The sequence below is a fragment of the Phaethon aethereus genome, assembly GCF_964289735.1.
Source record: "Phaethon aethereus genome assembly, chromosome: 2".
Classification (NCBI taxonomy): domain Eukaryota; kingdom Metazoa; phylum Chordata; class Aves; order Phaethontiformes; family Phaethontidae; genus Phaethon; species Phaethon aethereus.
In genome coordinates this window covers 130,238,448-130,258,461 of record NC_138582.1, presented here as the reverse complement: position 1 = coordinate 130,258,461, position 20,014 = coordinate 130,238,448, and positions in this window count along the sequence as shown.

Sequence of the window (20,014 nt, the reverse complement as noted above, 5' to 3'; positions counted from 1 at the left end):
ACGTTCGAGCCCCTCAAGCAGTCGCAGAATTTTCTGAGGACTCATACCTTCTTTTTGCAGTGGCCTGAAAAGGTTTATGAGCTAACATCTGCTTGCTCTTCTTGTCAGCCACATTTCTCAGTCAGTGGCCACACATCTTCAGATTTAGATTCACCATGTTACCCAGCAGGGAGAAGTCATACGCCTGACTTCTTCAGCAATATTTAATGAAACTGAAACTGAAGTTTCTTCAGTTACGTTGTCTGACTTAGTGGTCCAGTGGATAAGGTAATGAACAGGGAACCACAAAGAAAACGTACATGTCTCAATCCTATTATTTCAAATTACCTTATGTTTATTGTGGAACAGTGGACACATGGTGTGGAATTCATCAGATGTAATTAAGTCATCTAGAATTAGGTATCTAACTCTGTATAAGACTCCATGGGTTTCTTTTGCAAGAAACGGAGACACATAAGCACCTATAGGGCAATTCATTTCCTAGTAAAATATGTCCGCACTGTGTCCTGTAAACTGTTCTGTCCATTAGACAATGTAACTCACTGTGGTGCGCCCGGACTTAGATATCTGATTTTTAGAAATCTACATTTCCTTATGATGACTCTGATACATGGTAGTTTAGGAAATGACAGGAATTTCTAAAAATGTCGGAGCTGTGTGTTTCTAGTTCTTCACTGCCCTCCTTTGGAAAAAAAAAAAAAAAAGCTAAAAATTCCACATTATCATTGTTACTATTTCCTCTGCTTTAATAACAAAAAAATCCTCATGGTGTTGGTTGATATGAAATGCTTTATATTTGCAAAACCCAGCACTTTTAATGTGCAAAATTACTCACATAGAGAAGTGAAAAGCTGGTGGCAACATAAACTAAACCAAGGAAACTCAGAAAGAGCCATTTCATTGAAAGAGCTTTGAACATATGGAATAAATAATCGAAGGGAAGGCTGAGGCTGAGAAGTGTAAATGAGTTCAAGACAGCCTCAGATTTCCTTCTTGAGCACAAAAGGGGTCAAGTCATACAGCTAAAAGGCAGGAAAGTGGGATTAAGGTGAACGAAAGAAACCAGACATGCTGGGCCAGATAATTTTTTCCTGTTTGTAAATTTCGCGTTTTCAACAGAAAAAAAAAGGGACTACACAGATGGTCTATGTTATTCCCACATCCTTTGAAATTCAGTTTCCAAAAATGTCACCTTGTTCCATATCCTCTTGTGTAGCATAAAGTGCGTACAATGTTTTCCAACGTGTTCACATGTATTCTTGCTGTCAAGAACGCTCTACTTCATTAGCCATTACTATGGAAAAATGTGTGTAAGAAGGGAGATATAAACATTAATAGCATCAAATTCTGCTGCCGAGATCTGCATGAGAGCTGGTCATGAGGCTGCTGGTGGCTCACTCACATTAGTGTGTCCACATTAGCAAGCAATTTGGTCCCAAAAGAATGAATCGGTGCTGAGGCCGCTGTATTTTTGGTCAGTGCAGTTCTGGGGTTTTATTTTGGACTAGAAAAAAAATCCTTCCACTTGTATTATCAAAGCTCTCTTAATGTCCTTTAGCTTGATACCAAATAACCTGTTAAGGGTTGGAAAACATTTAGCACAGAGCGGAACATCTAGTTTGGGCTGATTTAGAAGGAATCTATTTAGTACGTACCAAAACAGGTTTGCGAAGGGAATTAACACAGAGGATCTGGATGCTGCTGCTCCAGATGAAAACGTGCATGGAAGTGTATTCTTCATTACCCAAGTTCATGCTCAGCTAGCTCTCTTGGGTGTTCTGATTTGCTCCATCTTACCAGACACTGCTTCACTATGGCAACGGCCTTTTGGCTACTGTCTGATTTTCATAACATCATTAAATGAAAGGAACAGAAAGCATTCGGAGAGCTCAAGTAATCCTACAAATCAGTCCCACTTTTGGGACCAGTCTTAGAGGTCAGAAGAAGCTGTGGCAAATTCATCCAAAATTTCTTCTGTGGGATCTGAGCAATCAGCCACCCCATCTCCCCTCCCCTGTCTGTTCTCACGGGATAGGCGAGAAGGAAGTATGTTCCTTTGTGATAGCACAGACCAGAGAATGTGTGCAGAGTTTATGACCACTATGAAAAGACCCAAAATAACAAGAACTTAAATCAAAACTTCTATAATAGTATTTTCCCTCTGATAAGATTGCTTGAAACTGCTTCTTTTTGCCACAGTCCCAGTTTTTCTTTTAGCTTTTACTTCTAAATAGTAGACACCTTGTTTTTCACCACCCCACAAGACACCCCACTACCTGACCCTTCTACGCAGTTTATAAAATGCCTCATAGGAATTATGCACCCGGACAAACCCAGTCCTGTGCTCTGGCTCCATTTGAGCCTATTGCCTCCCAGTAACAGTGCGACATACCCACTCTGCAGCCTGCAGCAGTCCCTTTTCCAATAAGAGGGGAAGGCTTGGCCATAGGAAAGAGATTTCCTGCTGTGTTTACAGCGGCAAAGAGTTTCAGTGAGGTGCAGATCCCAATTCTAGCCAGTTATGGGCAAGGGATCAAAGCTCCAGTAATGCCCTGTGCAGAAAGAGGTCGTGGCTCTACCTTCGTTGCTCTCAGACCTAACGTGGGTGGCACATGTTCAGACATAAAAGACCCCAAAGAAGTCCATCACCAATTTCCTCCACAACCTTCTTTCTCTGCCCTATTGTGAAGAGAGGACACCAAAACATATGTTTGTTGTGCTGGAACATGTTCATGTTCAAAGGCTGCAAATTAACTTAACTCCAGGGAAGCTCAGAGCCTTTTGAAGAGTCTCATTTCCTTAACAGAGTGACTTTGGAGTCAGGGGGGTTGTTTCTTAGCAATGAAAGGAGAGTGGGGCCCTGATCATATTACTTTTTTTTTTCACAAAAAGTCCTAAAAATAATAAAGTAATTGAGAGTAAAGGCAGTCCTACCAGTCTATAAACACTAACCTAGTACATTTTAGTTCATAAAAGAGACAAAAAAAGGAGACAAAAACCCCACAACCAACACCCAACCACTGAACTCCATAAAATAGAATTTCACCTTTGTTAGTGAACAACCTTATTTCATACAATCTCCAGACATTTATAAATACAATTCATGTTTTTAATGATCCTGAGGTTTACATCAGAACTCTATGACTAAGCATGTGCACATGTTTCTGACTGCAATTCTTGCAGATTTTTAGATAGAATTTTTTAAAGTTCAGAGCAATTCATATACCTTATGTTGATACTATATGCATAGTATGTTTGTACATTTTTTTAAAAGGAAAATTGCTAACAAAAACCCTGCACAATAAAGAAAATATAATGTGACTGATGAAAAAGATATCTAATTAAATATAAGGAGGCACTGCATGGTATCCTCTTCCCTCACAAAACACAATATGGATTTTAGGCTGAGAGGGGCGTTAAGCTACATTAGATTGCTCTAAGGTGACTAAATAGTTAAATTTGTTCTTTCTTTTCTTAATACATTGTTCTCTGCTGGAGTGACTGCTTGGTGTTTGCTGCTGTACCACATGGTGCTCCACCAGATGCTGGTCTGTCAGACAGAGAGGCACACAGTGGCATCATGAATATTTTCGTACATAAAGTTGTATCTTTCTTGCACCCAGACACCAGTACTGCCAAGAAGCTATTCTTGTAGCTGTTTCTGTGGCTTTCTGTTCCCTACATTTGAGTGCAGCTGGGAACACAAGGGGTTAAGTGACACTGCTCTTACCATGCCTGCCTCAGTGGCAGGGCAGGAGGTTATACAGCAGGGATCTCATAGGAAGGTGAATGCTTCTCCTAATGAGGTGAAGCTGATGGCTCTAATGCAGTGGAACAGCTGCAGTGGGCTCTTTCCCAGCTCAGAGTCACACTGAGATCAGATTCAGCGTATAGCAGCTCTGTTTTCCTCACACACTATAATTATGATTGATTTGCAAAAGATGTAAAACTCTTTACCTTTTTGTAACAAGAGCTTTAAGTTTGTGAGGCATTGAGGAAGGGGGTTTTGGTGCTGTTCCAGTGAGGACTAGCTCCCTTCCGCCTCCTCAATCTTCTCCTTGGCTGACAAGGTTAGTCTCCCCTTTTGCTGCAGTCTCCTTAAAGTGCTGGGAGATCTGGGTTGCAGAACGGACCAGGAATCCTAGCTTCAAGTTTTATCTATAGTGCAAACACATCAGCTTGCCTTGTTCCAAATGCAGATGATTTATAAAACACAGATACAAGAGACTCGTGACTTTTCTTCTTCGTTATTAACAATTCTACCATTTCTATTAATGGTCCTATACCGTAGTTAGACTTCATGAGATAAACGCACACGATTTGCTGCCTGTGAAATTCTCAAATTGCTTCCCTCAAAGCTAAAAATTCAACACAAAATGCATGATTCCCTGAAGTCACCAGCTGGCTCTGTCATGGTTGTGCACCCCACCAGCCAGGGCATTTAGATCATCTCCCTCTCCTGGGTTCCCAGAGATCAGGAGGCATCCACAAGGCATGTACTGCACCGATATGTGCTGGGGGCTTCTGAACTGCTCTGGACAGATGAGCAAAGGACAGTTTAGCAGCAGTATTCCCACGCAGATGTTGCGTTTCTGGAGGAAAGTGAGCTGTCTTTCAGTCAGCCTGCAGACTCAACGGAAGTACTCAGGACGCTGTATCCATCCACAGAGACCTGCTCATAGAAAATAGTCAGTCCCTACTACTATTAAATAGTCTTTAGGTGGTTACTACATCTGTTGCGGGTCTTAGAATTTTAACACAGGAAGCTCTTTTTCCTAAAAACAAAAAAAAGAAAAGGAATCATTATTGGCAAGTAGGACACACAACTCTGGAAGAGCTAAAGTAAAAACTTCAATTCTGAATAAAATTATTTCCCCTAATTTAAAATTATTTTTCCATTTTTAACTATGTGATTGTGAAAAGTGTCCAGGGTAGAGAGCAAGCAGAGTAGAAAGCTTCAAGAAATTATCATTTTCTTTCTGGTGTATAAGCATCAGATTAGACAAGGACACAGGAACCTTCCCTATCAATACATTGGTTTGTTTGGACAGCTTAATTCTGGCAACTCTTAACATTTGCTGGTTTGACACTGCAAACTGACCACTTTTTTAACATAATTTCAATATGTATTATTGTATAAAATGTGTTGTCTGCATAACTATATGTGCTTTGTGATTTAGCAGAGAGGCCAATTTTCCTTTAAAGTTATAAGATAAAATAATGACATTGCTGCTATGTTAAAGCCACGTGCAGCATACATCCAACTTATTATGACATGTTTTGTCAATTGCTACACTCAGCAGTGTTTCTAAATGTAACGGCAGAGTTCAGAAAATATTTTTGGGAATTTTTGAGGCAGATAATAAATAAATTATAACTAATAATAATATTTTCAGCAAATTGCTGACACTTAAATGAATAAAAGCTGTAGAGCCAAATTGAACCACATGCTTTTTGAAAAAGCAATTTCACAAGTGGAAACTCTATTAGTATCTCTGTATGTTATTAGGACAGCAGGATTTGTTCTGCAACTAGACTTATTTGCTGTATTAGATTAGATTCAGTTGGTCATTATGCATAGAAGTATGCACAGCTGTCCAGTATTCACTGTCAACTCCATAGAAGGTAAAACAGTATTTCCATGTATTTTTCTTTATATATGGAGTTTCTTAATACATGTTTTTCCTCTACAGTTTTCCTGTTGTTAAAATAATATTCTGGAAGAGGGGAAAGGGGCATTGGCATCATCTCCTTTGCAACTTCACAAAGAATCAGAAATATGCAGTAACAGCAGAGGGAATTAAAACTCCATATGCAATCGGAGGCCTAATTCTGTGAGATTGTCACCATCTTTTAACTTCCCTTACATGTTGGCAACTAAGGTGTAAATTGTCGTATAGATAAAACGTTGTTCAATTTGAAATGACACGTACAGGTGACACTAGCTGTCAAGAGTTCTCCTGAGAGAAAAACCAACTGAAGTTATTGTACCCCAGCTGCCAAAGCCCTGGACTAGAGGAGGGCTGAGAAAATGTGTATGACGTATTCCTGCTTTATGTCTCTGAATGTTGTAAGTGGCAACTAGATCTTCTGATATTTCCTCTGCTGCTTTGTGCTAACTGACAAGGACATAACAGACAAGATAGGAAACAAGACTGAGCCCTTCAATTGAAAATAACAATTTTGGTTTTTTCCTACCTTATACTTTGCCTCTGCCTCCTATGAGTATGTTGATATCAAATGGGAAGAAAGCTATTTTATCCGCATTTTGTTAATATTTCAGATTGGAAGCCACAAGAGATGCATGAGTCTCATCAGTTGCACAGGCATCTCTAAAAATTCTCACTGGAAGAATGGACCAAGGCAGACTCTGAGTAAACCAGAAAACATATTAAATCCCAAACATTATACAGCTTCCTCTTGAGTATGTGCTTTAAATAAGTTTTTCAATGATGCTTACTTTGCCATGTCTATAAAAAAAACAACAACAAATCAGCAAAAAACAGACAGAAGAGGAAAAATCACCATTTTGTTGTAGGTAGCTGAACAAAGCTACTACATGCTTTCAAAAGAGTGAAAATAGTTCCTGCAGCTTTTGTGATGAATAGAAATAACGTAAAGCTATTTCTGACTGTTTAATGAAACCCTGCTCTTGCAGAGCTACTTAAGGACAGACACAGTGATGCCAGTCTATGCTATTTTGCAAAGTTTTTGTAAGTTAGTTAGACGTAATTTATACTTTCAGAGGTGGACAGATGACTAGCCAAGTCTGAACCTGCATTACCCATGGCTAAGTACAAAATGGTCATATTTTTGCCTATATAACCCAGGTTTTGTTGCAAATATTCTCAGGGAGAGCTCTACTGGGCAGCACTGAGGAATGGGATGTGGTCAGAAGCACAACTCCCTGCTGCTCTGGTCACATCTGAAACACTAAATGTTACTGGTGAAGCTATCGCTGCAGTAAGGCCAGGTGCCTTGGCCGCCATTAGATTTTCACTGTATTAAGATAATATATGGCTGTTAAACAATAAACAGCTTCTCCAGATTAACCTTACATTAAAAGAAAACACTCTCTAAGAAATCACAAAAGATATGTAAAATGCCTTGGAGATAGGGAAGACAAGACTTCATTATTGTTAGGATTCTGAGCTGTTTTAATACATCATCAGAGCTCTCTCTTCTCCCCTTCTTTTTGGTGCTTAAACTTAGTAACATTGTAAGAGAACATCACAATTCTGCTGACGCAGATGTCCTTGCTATCCCTTTCTTTTGTCCTGGCTAAGCTACTGCAGAGATTCGTTTCTCGCTAATACCTCTGCATGCGCAATTAACAGCTGGTGCAGAATTCCCTTGCTCGGTCTCTGCTGGCATTGAGTGGCTACAGCTCATAACTCCAGACCTGGCTCTGTTACACTGATGGTTGTTAATCTGAGCTCATATTAGTTTCAAGGTGTTCTTGCTACATTAGGAAAATGTTTCATCTAATTCTGACAATTCTTGGACACTCCTTTTCCATAAACCTCTCCTTTCCTCCAGTTGCAGAGTCCTGACTTCCACTTCTGAGATAAATGATGACTGACAACTGGTAACTTGCCCTTTAGGTAACATTTTCTGCAAATTCTAATAGCTGGGTGTTCACAAGCCCTTAGTCTCTTCGGTGAAGGTCCCTGCAGGAAATTTTACTATGTGAAACAAATGCAGGACAGCTGCCTATGTCTTTGATACCAATTTGCTGTTGCTAATTTAACACAGTCAAGAAAACATTGCCAAAAGAAGTCAAGGCCGTTTCAATTCTTCAAGTGAATGGTCTATTTTCCATCTTTGTCATTGCAGATTGCAGCCTTTGAGAGCACTTTGTGATGTGTGGGTGTAACAGATAGGACAGTCAATATGATCTAGTTGCACTTAAAAGGGTGTCATTTCTACTTCTTTTACAAACCACCTACTTCTACCTCCCTTTGCAAACAGAGGTACGAGTATTACCAGAAATTAAGGAGTTAATGGCGTCTCATGAGAATTCATGATTTCTCACAGACTTTCTGCCAGTTTCCCAGATTAAATTGTACAAATATAGGTGCAAACATACCGGAGAAAAGAAAAGGGGAAGGTAGAGGGGAGTGGACAGAGAGCAAACAGCTAGTTTGAAAGCTTTCAGAGACTCTACCCATCATTAGCATTCCCACGGAGAATTTTTTCCCCAAGGGCAGGAAAAGGCCAACACATTAAAACTTTTTAGTCTTCTAATCTAATCTAAGGGACTCATGGCAACAGACAAATCTCTCCTAATTGTCTCTAATAAGTAAAATAACATGAGAACCAAACTCTTTTGGAGACATTCCAGGAATTTTCATTGCTTCATTTCTGCCTGCTCCCTTATGATGGTAATTTCTTTTTATCTGCTCTTCATTTGTACTGATTACTCCCTTTACAAATTAGAGCTGTACTTGTACTGGCTGTGTGTCAGTTTCTTTATAGTGAGGGCTCTGAAAAAGTTTCAAAAACAAAGCCTCCTGGGCTTTGATTTGGGGTTTTGTTTGTTGGTTTGTAACAGTGGAGGCAGCAGAAGGAGGCTCTCTCTCGGAAGTGCCGGGAGTCCTGCAAAGCCCTTCTGCTCTCCTTCGGAAGCCTGGTACCCGCAGCTCCCGGGCTCTGCACAAACTGGCGAGGAAGGCTCTGCCTTCGCAAAGCATTCAAAAATCCTTCGGTAAATGCTCTGTGTCTGTGTGTGTGCGCATACGTACAATGAACTCCAGTATGCTCCACGCCCATCGATCCTATACGTTTCAACTCTGCAATGTCCTTTGGCTTCCTAGGCAGGCCCTGCTGGTTGGCACCATATTTCTGTCTGTGTTATTGGCACTTCTTACCTTTCTGCCCACACAGTTATAACATCCTTGGATCTAGTATGTAGAGAATGGTGAACTCCAGGGCATATTTGCTACAACACCACTGTTGCTGTTATTTTCAAACAGAAATTCAGATGGCAGTGAAATCCTTTAGGCCTTTAACAAGTTTCCAGCATTATCCAGGCCTGCAATAATTGTCTAGGGTTAAAGAATTGAAATAATTATTGACCTCGGTCCATTTCTTTTTTTTTTTTTTTTAATTCAGATATAATTATTTCCTCAGCTGTCTGCACACAGCTATTTCTGTGGAGATTTAGATTTTCTGACCTTGGTCCAGACATTATCTCTTACTGTGAATAAATTTACTGAGAAAGCTGCTCACTAAGGGAGTACCATCACCCCAATTTGTCTTGACTGGCATATGCCTATTGAAAACTTCCAGAAATTTAGCCTGAAATTAATGTTAAGTTACAGATATTGAAGGAGTTATATCAGAGCCAATGAAACCCAAGCAACAGTGTACAAACGCTAGTATATGTCTTTTGAAGGAAGTTATCTTTTTTATTTTTAAACATTTCAGTGGAGAATATGTCAGGGCAGTATATTAAAAACACGCAGAAGTATCCAAACATCTATTGTTTAAACCAAGTCTTCTGCTGTAACATGTCAGTGTACTGCTTTTGTGGAAAATGTGCCAGGAAGAGCATAGCAAGTACATGCAAGCATTAAGTTCATGAGCTGGTAAAGAGAAGCATTGTGGTTTTGAGGTTCAGTTTAGATCACATTCAAAATTGCCTATTTTTGTTTGTAAATATCTTGAGTTGATGATGTAGAGGAAGTAAGACAAAAGAGTCTGATACTGGAAAAATTTCACAACTCATTACTGGAAACAGCACAAGGGCCTCCCCTATTTAGCTGTTGCTCAATTCTCTCTGACTTCAGAAAAAGGACTGAGAATAAAAACCTTTGGTTGTATCTTTATCTATTTTAAAATAATTAATTTTAATCATACTGGCTGGGTTCAACCTTTTTATTGCTTAATTTATAATTCATGGTTTTTATAATACTTATACAGTCTAGTTGCTTTCTGAATCATCTCCAATTTCTTATTAAATGTGTTTCCACTAGATCACTATGACTCCAGCGAAGATCACTGTAATATATAAATAGCTGAAAATAACCTTGCTACTTTACTTGATCTTGATCACATTTAAGTGATCATAGATCCAAAATTTCTGTGCATTCACAGAAGAGTCCTTATGCTACTTTTCTTACTGGCCCAGACACACAATTTCTCTTTAAGCCTCTGCAGAGTTTCATGGAGTTAAGTTAAATTGCTCATTCACCATTTCAAACAATTTTCTAGCTACTTACTGGTTTTTAAAATACAATCCTTCATCTTTCTTTTGTAACCAGCATTCTTTGCCTTACATACCAACCTTCTATATTCTAAGGATAGGACTTCATGTCTAGTTCTCCCATCCATCATGAGATTCTGAGTTTTTTGTCAGCTTCACATGACTCCACCTTTTAAAGTTGTACTATTTCTTAAATATGAAAAGAGTATATTTCAGTGCTTTGAAAAGTGTAGGAACATATTAATCATGCTGTTACAAGATTGTTAGCAAGACATGGTACAAGCTATTTGTACCAAATACTGAACAATTCTTATTGCTTAAACTATAGAATATGAGCAATAATATGTAAAACAATAATTTCTTAAACAATAGAAAAATTCTCCACAGCCATATATATGTACCTATACACATGTGCATGCATACACGCCCTCCAAAATAGAAAAAATACCTAAACAGGATGCCATCAGGCAAGAGGATTCATAAACTTTGTAGCTTTTAGTCATAAAACTATTCTTCATTCTTTAATACAAGCAATAGGAAAGATTCTTTAGCCATCAAATTGACTCACTAGGTCTAGTAGGAGATGCTGGTAGGCATGCCATGTCCTTGTTTAAATGCGAGATCGCATATCAAAAAAAAAAAAAAAAGTATGTGTCCAAGTGTGATGGATAAGCCTGTAACCTCTCTGTGAAGATTTTGGATGCTTTTCTGGCCAAAACTATGAACCTTTTGAAATATGTGTCTGACACTGGAATTTGAAAATGGATGAAGAAGAAAACATAATTTATTCTACAAGAAGAAATTATCTTCTCCTTCTCAAAACTAGCTTTTGGAGTTCAGACACACCCTCTAAGTGAAATCATCGTCAGCTGGAAAAAAAAAATTCAGAGATGTAACTTGAAATGAGATTTTCCCCTTTGTTCAAGAAAAGAGTCATAGATCAGGGCTGTTAACATGCTTCAGACTTGAGAAGTAGGTTATTTATTTTAGGAGAGACAGTAGGACCAAAACTTACTCAAATCTACTTGTATTTAAAAATATAAAATCCTTGGATGGGAATTTGAAGAGTTATGGATAGACAAAAACCATACCTCCTCAGTTCACGCTTACATATTTAGTCAAAGAGTACATTTAGTATTTGTATCTTTAGTAAGTTTCCCATACTCTTCCTCAGCACAGTTAGGGGTTTATTTTATTCATAATGTTCAACCTCCCATTGCAACAGTCCAGTTTTGAATATCTTTACTAGACCAGTCCTATACCCACTCTAAAGCAGAAACTTTCCCACAGTGACCTCAATGCAGATATGGGAAATAAGTTCTGACATTCACTTATCGCCCCTCAGCCTTATGCTTTTAAGTATCTTATTCTTCCTGTCACCAAATACTGTTCCTTGGTGGAACTGCATTCTTAAATCATCTAAATCAGCTAAATCTTCACCTGTTTGTCCCACTGGGTGGAACTAATTGCAAATCACAAAATATAGGGCACCTTCTGTTTAACCACAAGGCAGATTGTCACAAGATATTGGCAATAAAATTATGGAAACAGAATCTTTTGTTCATGTCCATGGCCAAACTTAAGAAATAATAAACAAATATATTTATCTTCTTTATCAAAATGAAATACAGGAACAAATTCACTTAGTTCCTATGAACACAAAACTTAAGGTTGTTTTAGTTTTAGGTGTTTGCATCCCTTTTTAAAAAGGAGCCTTTCAAACCCTTTAAAAAAAGGTTTGTAGTCTGTCTACTTCACTTTAGAAATGAAGCTGTCTTTCAGGAAGAAAATGAAATGTTTCAAAGGTTTCCATTTTTCCAGCATAAATTGTTTCCCAAAGTAAACATAGATTCATGTATAGTTTTTGTTGGCTCAGCAACAGTTTTCAGCAGCTGAAAAACAGCTACCAGCTAAGTTGGTTCCTTCAAATAGGACATTCATCAGAAAAGAAAAACAGGCTTTGTCAGGATTTTTTTTTTTTTTTTTTAATTAGGAATTACATTTTTGCCACTGGATGCGACCACTGCATGTATTGACTTGTCTTTAAACTAGAAACAGCATTTCAGTCAGGAGCCAACATCACAGAAAGTATCTGAAATCATCTGTGTTCTGGGTTACAGAAAAGCAGAAATGGTAGTTCAGAAATACTTCCAGAAGTTACAAGTCTCATCTAGTGGTGGCTGAAAGAACACGATGAATCGAGACTAATGAAACCAACATACTACAAAGACATTAGAGTCAGCTGTTTACATAAGGTGCTCAGATTGTTTCAAAAGAATTATTTGCTTTTTTAATCTTTTCTTTGCAACAATTTACCTTTGGTGATTCATAAACACTTTGAAAAGGAAACTTTTCTTAAGTGAATTAACATTTCTTTAACTTCCGAATACTTATACAATAAATGTCCCAAATGGATCATGGTACTCATCCAGTCTGAGCCCCTGGGTAAAGTAACACCTTCCTTATATTAATATACTGACACGGCTTAAAATTCCTAGTGATAGCAATTACATCCCAGTGTGCAGGTTTGAGGATTCATTATCTCTACTGTTGGAAATGTGCATTTCATTTTTGCTGCACCTCTCTGGTTTCAGCTACCAGCCATTGTCACATCTCTACCAGCCAGGCAGAAGAAGTCTCTATTACCGGATTTCCACTTCCTAGACTTCTAAGCACTTACAGGTTTGGAGAAAGTCACCCCTTAGACTTTCCTTTGATATGTTAAGTCGATGAAGCACCTGAAGAGTCTGTCTCTAAGATATGTTTTTGCTCATCTTTAATCCTTCAGGTTTTTTTGTTCATCTTTCTTTGACTTCTATCCCTTTTATCACTCTAGATGCCAGGCTGGGAGGCTGTACACCATGGAATGGTGACATAATTTCCTCTTTATGTGATATTCCCTAGTGCATCAGCTCACTGACTGCAATTCATCATTGGGCTTTTCTGATTAGCTGGTGAACTACTATCAGCCCCTGTCCCAGTCTTTTGCATCATTCCTGCGCTGAAGTGTATAATTCTCTGCTGTAGTTACAGCTTATGTTTCTAATTTCTATGTGTGACTTCTTTGCATTGCACTGTCGTGTAGCACTTGGGTTCAGATAACAAAGCAGACCATTATTTATCATTATTTACCACTTTCACAATATTTGTGTAATGTATACATTTCATTTACACTTATGCTACATTTTCTTCAAAATTGATTGTTTTGAAATTAAATCAACAAGGCCCAGGACTGATATTTAAGATGCCCCAAAAGAAACACACTAATCACATTTGGATTCCTCACCTACAACTAATACATTTTAAAAACTGACAGCAAACTTTCAGTCCATCTGCTATGTTGATTATACATCTTTCTACTTGTTAAATGAAGTATTATGGTATTAATTATGCCCATGGGTTACTCCAACTACATTGTATAAGTGCTATTACCTTTATCAGCCAAACTTATAACTTTAGTTAAGGTTTTCAAGAGTTTAGCAGTGATTCCTTAAACCTTGCCAGCAAAAGAGAGGAAAATCAGATTTATATTTCTTCAGATAAAAATTAAGATGGGTGGAAAAAAGCCCAATAATGCACAACGAACTGTCCTTTCAGGCCAGAAAGTACATTAGTTCTTGTTTTCTTGAAGATGGTTTTGGCAGATGATTATTTTTGTTCTTGCTGTTGGTTGAAGACTACAAATCCTCTCCATCCTCTTCCATTCAATGGGTCCATTCATGTCTGGCTTAACTAATTGGAAGTATTCTTTTTCAGAGAGAAATATTCCCTTTTCATATACTGTAAAACTTGTTTTATGATGAGCCCACTATATGATTTTTTTTGCTGTATACAATGTAATCCACAGACATTAAATGTTTAAGATGAGGATATATTCTTCCTCCTATATAAAAAATATAACTGCATATCTCTTCAACTTCATTTCTATCAGACTCATAATTTGGTTTTAGATGTACCAGAAACTACTTTATTCATGTGTGGTAAAAATGATAAAAGATCTTTTAATAAGATTTCAAATTGTTTGAGTTTAACTTAAGACCTGCAGCTGATTTAAGAAAGTTTGCAGTCCAACACAATACCTGCTAGACACAGGAGACCATGACCCACAAATCCAAAAGCATTTTTTTTGTTCCAGTCTGAGCATATGTAACAAAACCAGATTTCTGTAATTTTTTCCAACTGAAAATTCCAACTAGATGAAAATTTGCTTTATTTACTGATTGCAATCCACTGGCAACAGAATCTCTAAGACCACTTCATGACTTCATGTATTCCCTGCATCTGAAGTGCAAATGTATGTGGGTGTGTTTATGTCTGTGTATTTATGTATGTGTTTGGGTGTTGTAGCCTCATGAACCAAATAACTCGTTATTACCATTGCTAGTAACAGACCACAGGCTTTACATTAATGCCACAAAGCCTTAGAAGTAGAACTTGTCAGGTTTGATTTGTCTTGGCCTGTTTTATCTTTGTTTTATCTTGTTTAGCTAACAGCAATTTTATAGCTGCTAGGCAACTATTACCTATTTTTTTTAGCTTTAGTTTAGCTTTTTCTGATTGTGTGCTGCAATGTCTATTGCTATAATAGTTCTGATATATTTTTGTAACTAATAGGTGGTAATAACCAGCAGTTCTTCAGTGCAAAACGGAGTATCTGTGACCATAGAATAATGATGTGTTGTAGAAAAGTGTAGGCACAGGATGATAGCAGAGTCCTTGCAAGTGTGGGAACAGGATAAATTCAGAGGCCTGGGCACTGTAAATTAATCAGTTCTCAATTGTTAATCATCAAAAGGTTGAAACCTTAGAGAATGTGTTAAACTGGTTTTAAGCATAACAAAGAGAATAAAGAGTAAGTGTCTAACTCACAGAATACACACCGTAGATAGTAAATTCACCTGTAAGACCATTTTAGGACCAGTGGAAAGAAGAGCACAGTGTAGTGTGTGTTAGTGTATAAAGACCAGCAGACCTGCAGTGGGAAAGGAAGCAATCCTCACTATCTATATCATACTCTTTCCAGAGTCTTTTCAGGACATAGACAACTCCCCAGAAATCCTCCCTCTTTCCTTCTCCTCCTTCTCAAGGAAGACTGCACTGGCTCCATTAACCTTGTGGCCCAGGGGAACAGCAGTGGGGTGAATACAACACCAGAAAAAGGGATAGGGATTACATGCACCCAGGGAGCCTGTGTGTGTACCTAATAGTTTTAACTGTGTTATTAACAATACCTATTCTATAAAGGTTGGGTAGTTTGGACTATAAATGTTACTATTATTATGACTGGATTAAGTAGAATTTGCAATTCATCAGAAATCAGGGGAAAAATCAACTGTGTTCTTTAAGAGATTAAATTTTACTACACACAGTTTTCAGAATAAGAGAGGTGTTTTATTGGAAGGTATTCAGTGAATTTTTGGCCTTAGCCTTATTTATAAACCATATTGGAGGGTTGAATTCTACACAGCAATGCCTTAAATGACTAACTGATTTGCCTCTCCTTAAGAAAAACACAACTCAGCTATTTTCTGCATTCTTCCCTATTATCACAGAATCACAGAATCACTAGGTTGGAAAGGACCGTCAAGATCATCAAGTCCAACCATTAATCCAGCACCACCATGTCCCCTAAACCAGGTCCTGAAGTGCCACATCCACACGTTTTTTAAACACTTCCAGAGATGGCGACTCCACCACCTCCCTGGGCAGCCTGTTCCAATGCCTGACCACCCTCTCAGTGAAGAAATTTTTCCTAATATCCAATCTAAACCTCCCCTGGCGCAACTTGAGGCCATTTCCTCTCGTCTTATCGCTAGTTACTTGGGAGAAGAGACCAACACCCTCGTCGCCACAACCCCCTTCCAGGTAGCTGTAGAGAGCGATAAGGTCTCCCCTCAGCCTCCTCTTCTCCAGACTGAACAACCCCAGTTCCCTCAGCCACTCCTCACAAGACTTGGGCTCCAGCCCCCTCACCAGCTTCGTTGCCCTTCTCTGGACATGCTCGAGCACCTCAATGTCCTTCTTGTAGTGAGGGGCCCAAAACTGAACACAGGATTCAAGGTGCGGCCTCACCAGTGCCGAGTACAGGGGTACAATCACTGTCCTACTCCTGCTGGCCACACTATTCCTGATACAGGCCAGGACGCTGTTGGCCTTCTTGGCTACCTGGGCACACTGCCGGCTCATGTTCAGTCGGCTGTCAACCAGCACCCCCAGGTCCTTTTCTGCCAGGCAGCTCTCCAGCCACTCCTCCCCAAGCCTATAGCGTTGCATGGGGTTGTTGTGACCCAAGTGCAGGACCATGCACTTGGCCTTATTAAACCTCATACAGTTGACCTCAGCCCATCGATCCAGCCTGTCCAGATCCCTCTGCAGAGCCCTCCTACCCTCCAGCAGATCAATACTTCCACCCAACTTGGTGTCATCTGCAAACTTACTGAGGGAGCACTTGATTCCCTCATCCAGATCATCTATAAAGATATTGAACAAGACCGGCCCCAGAACCAAGCCCTGGGGAACACCGCTTGTGACTGGCCGCCAGCTGGATTTAACGTCGTTCACCACAACTCTCTGGGCTCGACCATCCATCTAGTTCCTCACCCAGAGAAGAGTAAACCTGTCTAAGCCATGAGCCGCCAGTTTCTCCAGGAGAATGCTGTGGGAGACGCTGTCAAAGGCTTTACTAAAGTCCAGGTAGACAACATCCACAGCCTTTCCCTCATCCACTAGGTGGGTCACCTCGTCATAGAAGGAGATCAGGTTGGTCAAGCAGGACCTGCCTTTCATGAACCCATGCTGGCTGGGCCTGATCCCTTGGTTGTCCTGCAGATGCCCTGTGAGCACTCTCAAGACCAACCGCTCCATAATCTTCCCCAGTACAGAGGTCAGGCTGACAGGTCTGTAGTTCCCAGGATCCTGCTTCCGGCCTTTCTTGTAGACAGGCATCACATTGGCAAGCCTCCAGTCTTCTGGGACCTCACTTGTTAACCAGGACTGCTGATAAATGATGGAGAGTGACTTGGCAAGCTCCTCCGCCAGCTCTCTCAGTACTCTTGGGTGGATCCCATCAGGCCCCATAGACTTGTGGGTGTCCAGGTGGTTTAACATGTCCTTAACTGCTTCCTCCTGGATTATGAGGAGTACATTGTGCTCTCCATCCCCATCTCCCAGCTCAGGGGGCTGAATACCCTGTGGATACCTGGACTGGCTATTAAAGACTGAGGCAAAGAAGGCATTAAGTACATCAGCCTTGTCCTCATCCTTGGAGACAATGTTCCCCGCCATATCCAGTAGGGGATAGAGATTCTCCTTGCCTCTCTTTTTGTTGTTAATATATTTGTAAAAACATTTTTTGTTATCCTTTACGACTGTAGCCAGACTGAGCTCTAGCTGGGCTTTTGCCTTTCTAATTTTGTCCCTGCTTGACCTAATGAGATCCTTGTACTCTTCGTGAGTTGCCTGCCCCTTCTTCCAGAGAAGATAAACTCTCCTCTTTTCCCCGAGTCCCAGCAAAATCTCCCTGTTCAGCCAGGCCGGTCGCCTTCCCCGCCAGCTCTTCTTACGGCACATGGGGACCGCCTGCTCCTGCGCCTTTAAGATTTCCTTCTTGAAGGCTGTCCAGCCTTCCTGGACCCCTTTGTCCTTCAGGACTGTCTCCCAAAATTATTATTATCCCCCCATCCCATTATTTTGGAATTTACATCACAATAACTCCTGGTGGTCCTTCACATAACTCTGTAACCAACACTAAGGCCTGTTTTGCTGCACCTTGGGCTTGTCACAGTCACTTCCATAACTAGTGTTTTGAAAACCTTTCTATCATGAGCCATTAACTCTCTTCCCCTCCAAGCACTAGGACTGTTTAAAGGAGGGCAGTGCTGGGATTAGTTTAGCAGCCATACCCTTTACTGACAAACTAAATTGTTTAACCCGTGTGGCAGAACCAAGACCTCTGATGTTTACAGTAATGTAGTTGCTTTTGAGTCTTTGTATGACCTTGGGACAATCATTTAATCAGGAATACTCCTATTCTGGCATTTCTACTCTTCCTTATATTAGGAAGGCAAACTGAAACTAGCGTGCGTTAAAGGCAGGTGAGCTCAACACAATCATCACCTTAACAATTATTGACTTTGCTTCTTAGTACAGATCTCTATAAACATTGTCTTCCCTGTGATTAATTTCTCTGTTTGTCGACAATCCTGTCACATTTGCAACACCGGAGAGGCCATTCATTTAGATCTGTAAGAATTATTGTGAGGACTCATTCATCACTTAGATTTGCAAGCTATGCAACCAGGTTTTTTTTCATCACCCTTTCCCCCTGCTCTGCTGCTGGACTTTATGGAATTTGTGCTGAATGTGCAAATCTCCTCCAAGCCCAAGGAGTCCTAATGCAGGCTCTTCACTGCTTGTGCATCATGCTGTATCACCATGGCTGCCCTGGAGACACAGAGATTGTTGTGCTGCTCTTTCATTCCTTCTGTCAGGCTGGCCTAGGAGGGGCACAAAGAAGCAGTTTTTATAAGGATGTTAGCTGAGTTTGTAGCTGACTTCAAAAAAGAAAATCAGAGAAATGTTCTAGTAGTGTCTGCAAAGTCATGTAGTTGGTGTCTCAGACTGAACTGGGAAAAAAGAGCATGGGGCTGGACACAGCCTACTGGCAAAAGAGACAGTAAATTAACATGGCCATGCATGAATTTTGCACCAACTATTCAAAATACCATCAAACAACTAGGTGTGACTTGACCAAAAATCCCATACCCTCTAGTTCACCCAGAGGCACAAAAATCAGAATTAATGATTGTGAAAACTCATGATAAGGGAAAGAAGAGAATTAGAGGGAAAATGCATAAACCAGAAATAAAACCTTCCCATTTTAAAAAATAATTTAGGTCTGCTTATTCAATACTTCTTCTTCAAGGATTCAAAGCTGCAATGATTTCTTCAATGTCTCCCTGCAACTATCAGTTATAGAATGGAAACACTACCCCATGATCAACACCAGTGTGATTTCTGTCACAGGGTGTTTGGTATACAGATAAATTTTAATACCATTGGTACAAAAAATATCACAAGAACATGAGCAATAAATTAATTTAGAGAAATAAAAATTGTCTGTGGATAGTCGGAGAGCAGAAAAGGAGGCTGTACATGCTGAGGAAATAATTTCTTGGGACTTACGCCCTGAACTCAATTCATTCATTTTTTTTAAGACCTTTGAAGTGCTATACTAATGCTAAACAGTATTAATTCAACTGCTACCCTTCCTTTGATTTGTTTAATTATTTCACAGCCATAAGCACAAACCTTTTAATAATTAAAAATAATTTCTTAATCTGACTTTCCTGCTCTAAGAAATATCTTTCAATCCCACAACTCCTTATTGCATTCTCCAAAATAAAAAATATTTATTTAAAATTTCATTTTATTATCCCATTCCTTTTTTTCAGTCTGGTGGCCGATAAAATTCACAACAATCTCAAAGTTCAAAGTGTGAGAAATCTTTACTGTAGCACTTAGATCACTGTGCAGTAGATGAAGGAGGGGCATTTTTGACAGGAAATCTGTTCCTTAAAATTGACAAAAAATGAAAATGGCGTGTGCTGGTTTAGGTACAAAGAGAAAGACTAATAATATCTAGACCAATAAAAACAAGTACATGATAAAAACCAACAAAAGAACCCTAAACCTTGAGTAGGTATGTTTCCTGATCCCCAGATTGTATAGGCATCATGGGACATGACTGACTGTATTCTGTTCACAGCAGAAAAGCAAACTGTATTAAAAGATAATTAATTTGTATTT